The sequence below is a fragment of the Ostrinia furnacalis genome, unplaced genomic scaffold, assembly GCF_004193835.3.
Source record: "Ostrinia furnacalis isolate ACB-3 unplaced genomic scaffold, ASM419383v2 OfSCF2515, whole genome shotgun sequence".
In the NCBI taxonomy this organism is placed as follows: Eukaryota; Metazoa; Arthropoda; class Insecta; order Lepidoptera; family Crambidae; genus Ostrinia; species Ostrinia furnacalis.
Window position 1 is genome coordinate 193,864 of NW_021132754.1, and position 7,722 is coordinate 201,585.

Below are 7,722 nucleotides of genomic sequence, written 5' to 3' on the forward strand. Positions count from 1 at the left end.
ATATTTTAGCAATTTAATTCACAAAAACAATTGCGCGCATTTAAAATAAAGTTTGTTTACACTTTGACAGCAATAGGCTGACATGCAAGGTGACATGTCAATGAAGTTTTCAGTTACTGTTGCCATTAAAAGAAATTAGATAAGTATAGCCTGACCAGGAACATAAAAACCCTCGCCATGTTGCGGAAAACTAATGGTACTAATTTCTTTTAATGGCAACAGTAACTGAAAACTTCATTGACATGTCACCTTGCATGTCAGTCTATTGCTGTCAAAGTGTAAACAAACTTTATTTTAAATGTGCGCAATTGATTTTGTGAATTAAATTGCTAAAATCTTTTTATAGTCGTGAAAGAAAAGTGGTTCACAATGTCTTAAAGTATTTGTCGAAGAGAAATACTAAGAGTTCGGACAATATTTTCATTGAATAATGTTTCCGACAAAGGTTGTCAAATTGACTGTCATGTTTATCGTATAGTACAGTCCATTATGAAAATTAGCTGTGGTTTGTTTCAACTACCTATTTTAATTGACTTTAAATTTTATTTAAAGTCAATTAAAATAGGTAGTTGAAACATATTATATAGTTATTTTATTTAAATTGACTGTCATGTTTATCGTATAGTACAGTCCATTATGAAAATTAGCTGTGGTTTGTTTCAACTACCTATTTTAAAATTTTCTGTCACTTTCTAAGTGTTGAATTTTATGGAATTGGGAAAGAGGTACCGAGGTTGAAGCGTTCATGACCAAACATTGCAGTTGAATATTCAAGTTCTGAATTTGATTATTGATGAATAATAAAATAAATCCTACTAGCTCGATTGATGGTTTCATTTAATTTATTTCAACCAGGTTACCTATAATAATATTTTTTGGTTAATTTATGAAAATATCAAATTAGCCCGTAATCCTGAATCCTGATACATAAAGTTAGCCTATTAATTTAACACAGGTACGACTGTACTCAGTGTTGCACTATCAAATGCGATTGACGCGCCTCTATGCCAGGGTTTTTTGTTCCTGGTCAGGCTATACCATTAGTTTTCCGCAACATGGCGAGGGTTTTTATGTTCCTGGTCGGGCTATACTTACCTAGTTGGAATGATATTCAAAGAGCCATTTGGTAAAATAATGCAAAGGAATTTGATAACATTTAAAAAATCACAAGATTTAGAATAACTAAAACCGTTAACTATCGGCCAAACATAATTTACATAGGATCAAATCTGTTACATTTTGAGCTCCTCTATCTCGTCTTGATGGGAATACGTCGAGTTATCAGTAAACCTGTATTAATATAATACCTACCTAATAATTTGGAGTAAACTTAACAATCTACAAAATACTTCAGGCAGATTTAGGTTTTAAATTAACTAGTCTCATGAAAATTATCATTAATGAATGAATCACTAATTTTAAACAATGAGTCAAATCTTTAAACGATCTAATTTTAAATTTTACCATAATGGTGGTCAGTTATCATCAGGAACACAATTTTAAAAGAGAGAAAATAATAATTTGTTTCTAACTTACTATAAAGATTACGGTGTAAGGTGTAAGACGAAAATGTTTCAGTGGGTCTAGGCCATGAAGCTAAAGATAAAATGGAGGCCACACTTCGAATACCTACTTGAAGCATAACCTATGTATTACTATCTCGCTCTCTGTGGGCAGGCTCTCTCTTTCTAAGTAGGGTAACCTTTTATTTATTTTTCTCAGGACGTCAAAGACTGATAGTTGTTTCAGTTCCAGTGAAGTTTCAGTTCCTTCTGAAGCACATCCGGGCTTACAAAGGACAATGTTCGTTCTCCATACATTGTTCGCCTAAGAACCAACAATTTTGACATATTACTACCCGAAAGCGAAATTATACGATTCTGTGTGTAAGAACAATGATTCCTGATGGACACTTGCCATAAAATTAATGATTAAGAATATTAAATCACAGCAAAATTATAATATGTCGTTTATGACAACATGGCGTCTAATGTATTAAGTGAATGTATGAACACCGATTCGCGAAAAATGTTTTGTATTGTCGTCACGCCAAATCGCAGCCAAATAGTATAAAATAATAGAACAAGTTTTAGAAATACAACTCGGCATTCCACTTTTATAATATGCCCACATATTGCACGTAAATAAACAACATGAATCGTAGGTTGTTTCCACCCTTGTCAGTGAATGTATGAACACCGATTCGCGAAAAATGTTTTGTATTGTCGTCACGCCGAGTCGCAGCCAAATAGTATAAAATAATAGAACAAGTTTTAGGAATACAACTCGGCATTCCACTTTTATAATATGCCCACATATTGCACGTAAATAAACAACATGAATCGTAGGTTGTTTCCACCCTTGTCATCTGACACATGAAATAAACTCCTATTGTATTATAGATATCGAAGCCGAATCGTATATAATAATACGCCGCATTGTATGAGCACTTCGTGTTCGCTAAAGCGGCTTCAGATCTAGAGCCCACATAGTTTTCTTTTCAATAATATCCGCAAGTAGCGCTGCATGATCTTTACAACAAAAACGGCAATAGTTATTAAGGTGCCAAAATTATATGATTACTTTGGCACGGTATTATACACGTTCGAAGATTTGTCATTTTCATTCATTTCATCATCATCATCATCATTTCAGCCACAGGACGTCCACTACTGAACATAGGCCTCCCCCAATTATTTCCATGTTGGTCGGTTGGTAGCGGCCTGCATCCAGCGCCTTCCTGCTACCTTTATGATGTCGTCGGTCCACCTTGTGGGTGGACGTCATTGCAGAATATGACTTTTGATAGGTTCATCATAGAATTCGGCGGGGATATCCTCACGGAGGAAGTTCGTAAAAGGGCGGAACAAGATCTTATAATAATGCAAGGCCGAAGCTGTTACGCGCGTGCTCCTACGTGTAATCCGGCGAGTATGCAATAAATAGTAATGTCTGGTAAATAGTGGTAATACGTATCGTTCGTTCGTTCGTTTCAGCCGAAAAGACGTCCACTGCTGGACAAAGGCCTCCCCCAAGGATTTCCACGAAGACCGATCCTGCACCGCTCGCATACAGGCACCTCCCGCGACCTTCACCAGATCGTCGGTCCACCTAGTGGGAGGCCTGCCCACGCTACGTCTTTCGGCTCGTGGTCGCCACTCAAGAACTTTCCTGCCCCAGCGGCCATCAGCTCTACGAGCTATGTGCCCCGCCCCGTCTATGTCTGTATGCGCTACGATTACAGGGTATCATTTTGCATAGTCGCAAGACTTCACTCCGCTGCTGTCAAATCAATGTCGCATAATGTTATCGCAATGTGTGTGGCCCTTGGCCAAATCACAGAAGCCTATGCGAAGAAAGAGCACTTGAATGACAATAAAAATCAGGGTTACCATTTTATAAGATTTCCTCACTATTGAGGGTAACAAAGTAACATTAATAATCTAGCCATTAATTACATTTATTACCTATACGAGAAAGTAAAGCAACATGCGGTTTTATTTTAATTTGTAAAATATTAAACCCCTCATATTTGTAACAGTTTGTTCCAAGTTTAGTTTTACTGTTTTGTTAACAGTATTGCTGTTTCAGCTGTCACTGTGAAGCTTTGGGAAAATAAATAAATAGAAAAAATATTAACATAAATATTTATTTAAGTTTTTATGTTCATTATCATAATATGCCAATTTAAGTTACACTGTGTGACAGTCTTTGACACTAAACAAACTCTTCAGCTTAATAATACCTACCTACAGGGCGTTTTTATAGTTACTCTTGCTGATGAAACAAGAAGGGTTGATTCTACTACTGAAATACAACTACTTTTCTTACAGGACCAATATCAAATTCTCAAAAAAATTCACATCCTCGTGATGGTGATAATTTCTATGGAGAGGTTTTTTTTATATTCGGTCTCTTGGGATAAGTTATTCCATTTGAGCAGTAGAATTAATCCTTTTTATTCGATCACATATAAAAACAACACAAGTGTTTAGGAAAACTTCTTCTTTGGTATGGTATCACTACGGAGTTATAATGTCGGCAACTCTGTATCACTGACTTGTAACTTTCAAACAGCATGAATAATAAGGGCACCACATTGGTTTTCTTTCTGAAAAAAGGCTTTCAGTTTTAGTACTAACCCTTTAGCACTATTTCATTGAAATAAAAATACAATAAACGCACAGAAGACTGAAATTGAGTCAACTGACGTGACATTTATAATTTGTTGACATTATGACAGTTTGACAAGACTAGGGATTGAAAAAGTTTTAATTGAAAAAGTAAAATGACAATTTATTAAAACGATTCACATGGATATAATCGATTAAAAATATTTATAAAATGTTCTGATACTTGCCTGTAGCGATTATCCAATCCTGGTTTCTACTGAAAAACTACCTCGTGGCAAGATTTTAATAAAATAATAAAATCTTTATCTTCTCTTTCACAATCTATAAAAGTTCATTTGGTCTATTATTATACATGTGCTATGAATGAGGGTTTTCGCGATTGAAAAATCCGCGAGATGGCAATACGTAGACGCGAGGTCCAAATGCTGCATGATTGGTGGATATCTGTCAATGTCATGTCAAAAATAACCAATCATGCAGCATTTGGACCTCACGTCTACGTATTGCCATCTGGCGGATTTTTCAATCGCGAAAACCCTCATTGGCATAGATTATGAGAGACTGGCAACTATACTAGGTTGATATCAGGTGATCCGTCTGCTCATTTGCCTCCTGTCACATAAAAAAAATATATATATGTTTCTCACACTTCAACTGGCATTGGATTCAACATCGGATTCTGACACTTTTACAGTTATGATACCATGAATATCAGTTTATGGTCCTAATTATTTTTATTTTATTTACGACCTTCGACCAGTTGGACACTTTAGATAGCTTCTTGTAATAGTGTCAATATCTTTTTAGCTTTTAACGCAAATCTAGTCTTCAAAGCAGTTTAATCGATTTATTTTATTTTCAAAATCGATATTTTATTGTCTATGATGGCCGCAGGAACATCACTATACATGGACTCCCAGCAATAAAGTACGGTAATGCCTCGTACAGATTTTATCGGCAAAAATTATGGAACTTGATAGGTTTTAGACCATGCCACGCACCAAAACGTCCGGAAGTTGTAATAGTATTATAGAATAAACGTTAAAAGACTTATTGATTTAATTTTTCAATGCTTAAGTGTCCATTAGAACGAAAGGGTGCTTAATGTATTAAAAAAAATAGAAAATAATTATGATGGGTTAATGTTTTTTGGCGGTTTTTTAGGCGGTTTCTGACAATGTCCTTTAATTAAGTTTTCATAGTGTGTCAACATTAGGAAAAAATTGTGTCCGAACTTACATCGTCCCAACACACCTTACCAAATGACTGGACTATAAATAAAACATTTAAATTTTTTAGCACGTACACCCAGTGATCTTTAAAATAAACAGCTTACCTTTACCTACCAACTATAGCGACTAGATAATAAAAGATTATTTTAACGCTAAGTTACGCCCGTTTCCCATATTCAATCCTTGTCCAAATCCGGATTACAACTGTCAAATTGAATTTAGTTTTAGATGATTATCAAATATGTTACAGGAAATGTATGAATTGAGAATGTTACTAGGTATGCAAAATCACTTGAAACCTTTGTTACAGTTAAGCTTTTACATATAGCTACAAATACAATTGTTTTTATTTCATTCAAAAATACCAAGTAGTTATGATTTTATAGGCATTCAAAGTTCGCTTAAATATCGAGTCCCGCCGACGGTCACGTGACCCCGCGTGACGTACGAGGGGCGCCTGAAAAGTTTTGAGCCTAAGTATCTTCAAGTGTTATTATTGACTCGCGCTAAATTTAATTAATTTGCCAATAACCTCCTTAGTATATGTACAAAGTTTCATTTCATTAGCGTCATCACGCTTTTAGTAATTAATTCGTAAACATCATCATGTCTCAGTCATCCGCGCAATGTACGAAATTGAAGTACATAGCTGTCATAAAATTCCTCAAAAAGAGGAACAAAACGCTGACGGTAACATTTGATGAGATGTTTACAGTTTATGGGGAGTCTGGGCCTTCATTTGCCATCATGAAAGATTGGATCCGATAGTTCAAGCATGGCAGGGAGTCGCTAAAAGATGACCGCAAGTCAGGGCGGCCAGATTTCGCCATTAACGAATAAAATAATGAAAATTTAATTAATCTTGCTTTAGAGATCAGCGAATTAAACTGTGACAGATAGCTGAAGCCATAGGCATTAGCAAGGAACGTATTGGCGATATTTTTCATACTAATTTGCACATGAAATAGGGGTGCGCGCGATGGGTGCCAATAATGCTCACGCCACTCGACAACCAGCGTCGAGTCACAACCTCGCAGGAGTTTTAGGACATCTTTGGCCATAATCCTAACAATTTTTTTTCTCACATTGTCATTATTGATAAGTATAAGATACGGCAGTACGATGTAGAGTCAAAATAAGAGTCAATGCAATGGATTTAAATAGGAAAACGCCGCCGCGGAAATTCAAAGAGGAGCGATCGACACCCAAGCTCATAGCCACTATTTTTGGGATTGTGGAGGAATTTTATTCATTGACTACATATTTAAAAAAAACTACAATAAACGGAGTTTATTATACTGTACTGTTGATAAGAGTGCGTCAAATGGTTGTTGAAATATGAAGAGGCAAACTGGCGAAAGGAAATCTGTTATTGCAAGACAATTCGCCTGCGCACATCGCGCATGTTGCATGGCTTGCCCCGGGTAAAATTGGATTTCAAGAAATTAATCACCCACCACACAGTTTAGTCCAAATCCTTAGCAATATTTTCTAATTCTCAAATTGGAAAAAAAGACCTTCAGGAACGAAGATTTTTGAGTGACAAAGAAATGAAGGCGGCGTTAAAGGCTCATTTCCAGCTCCATCATCAGATCAGCTCCATGTCATCATAATATTGCATGGTCATCCGAATTACATGTGTATGCGAAATTTTAGCTTGAATCGGCCGTTGTTGTCCAGAAGTGGGTCTAATTTCAGCTTGCAAGATTCCACCCATACAAATTTGAGCCAGTCGCTGTATTATGATGTCACGCGCATAAAATGGCGGCCGGCCGCCGCCCGCATCCTAAAAATTCAATATCTTGGAAACTAATTGACGCATCGAAATAATTCTTTCACGTGTATTTTTATTTTTAACAGAGAATACAGAAAGCTAAAAAACAAAATTAGTGAATATTCTTCATTCTAGGAATTGTATACAGGAATTTTATATAATTCCAACATGGTTTTAGGAAATGTATAAAACGAACGCTGCGTGTGAATAAAATAAGTAAAACACGTTTATAAACGAAGAATCAAGAAGTTTTTAAGGATCTCATTAAAAGACAATTAAATAACAATCATAAAGGATACAATATCTTTACTAATTCAAGGATCAGAGTTTTTATTAAGGCTCTCATCGAGACAACCCAGTAACAATTATACGGTTTATATTATAAATATCTTGATACTTCTTTCTTGATAAATTAGGAGATGTGTGTTGAGTTTGTATTTAGACTCTCATTGAGACCCTCCCCTTGCTCCCCTCGCATCGCATGTCCACGAGTATTCATTAAAATCGTAAAAATATTACAATTCCGATTGCTGTTTAGGAAGATATGTATAAATTTCCTAGAAAATGTGTGTAATATAGTTTA